The sequence below is a fragment of the Crocuta crocuta genome, unplaced genomic scaffold (assembly GCF_008692635.1).
Source record: "Crocuta crocuta isolate KB4526 unplaced genomic scaffold, BGI_CrCroc_1.0 scaffold39, whole genome shotgun sequence".
Classification (NCBI taxonomy): Eukaryota; Metazoa; Chordata; class Mammalia; order Carnivora; family Hyaenidae; genus Crocuta; species Crocuta crocuta.
Genome location: NW_027533334.1, coordinates 5,583,721 through 5,584,734, shown reverse-complemented (window position 1 = coordinate 5,584,734; position 1,014 = coordinate 5,583,721). Strand labels below are relative to the sequence as shown.

General features: G+C 67.9%; 1 protein-coding gene across 1 annotated transcript in view; it reads right to left on the bottom strand.

The window, feature by feature from the left end:
• Positions 1-887, bottom strand: part of YWHAZ (tyrosine 3-monooxygenase/tryptophan 5-monooxygenase activation protein zeta) — a 32,775-nt gene extending 31,888 nt beyond the window's left edge. Inside the window, exons 1-2 of the mRNA XM_077748271.1 lie at positions 816-887; positions 290-480 (exon numbers count right to left, since the gene is read on the bottom strand). The gene's annotated coding sequence lies outside the window, so the exon portion shown is untranslated. The remainder of the gene's footprint in view (positions 1-289; positions 481-815) is intronic.
• Between the last annotated feature and the right edge of the window lie 127 nt (positions 888-1,014).

Here is a 1,014-nt window from a genome sequence, read left to right as displayed (position 1 = left end):
GCCCTTTCCACCCCGGGGGACGGGGACCGGGAACCGGCGCTCATCGGGGCCAAGGCGTCGATCCGGAAGCAAGTAGCCCGAGGAAGCCGCGAGCCGCCCGCCCGAACCCAGCGGAAAAGAAGCCGCCGCCCGTCTCCGCCTGAAGAGACTCCGCCTCAGCCCTGCGCCGCTACCGCCGGGCGAGCAGGGCTGAGGGGTTGTGGAGCGGGGACGGCCCCCGCGCTTTCCGAAGGCGGGTCTGGGAAAGGAAGGAGTAGGACGAGGCGGCGGCGGCGGCCGGGTCCCTTACCTGTGTCCGGAGTGGGTGGCGACGGCGGACGGACGGACGGGGGCTCAGCAGTCTCTGGGCGGCAGCGGCGAGGCTGAGACTCTGTCCCTGGATCTCGCAGCTCACAGGCTACAGCCGCTCCGCAGACACGGGGTTTCCTCCAATCACCAGCCCCGGCAGCAGGGGCACCACACGCACGATGACGTCAAACGCTGCTATGGCAACCGTTGATTGGTGCCCACAGCTCTGGGGGCCCAGTGCAACCGCCGCTCCCAAGCGCGCGCGTCCTGCCTGCCCGCCCGCGCTAGAGGGCGAGCGGCGGAGCGCACCACCTTTCCCGCTACCGATACTCCTCCCCAGCCCGCTCAGCTCCCAACTTCTCTGCTCTTGGGAGAGTGAGCCTGGGCAGGAAGCTCCTTCCTTTTTATCCCCCTTCTCTCCCCCCACCACTACCTTCCTACCTCGCCTTCCCCTCAGATCCCCCACAACCTTCCCAGGCTCACTCTTCCCCAAAACCAGCAAGAAGGAAATTCCTCCCCACCCCCACCTTAGTTTTTCGTGCGGCCCTTCTGCGCCTGCGCCAGTCACTCCCTCTAGAAGGGGCGCCGGTTCAGCAACATCCGGGACCTTTCACATCCCCCCCATCCCCTTCCAGGCGCCCTGGTCCGCCCCGCCCTCTGTGCTTCGCGGTGGTAACTGCCTCCTGGGCTGGCCCGAGGCTGGATTACGCGAGCGGCTGCCGCTCT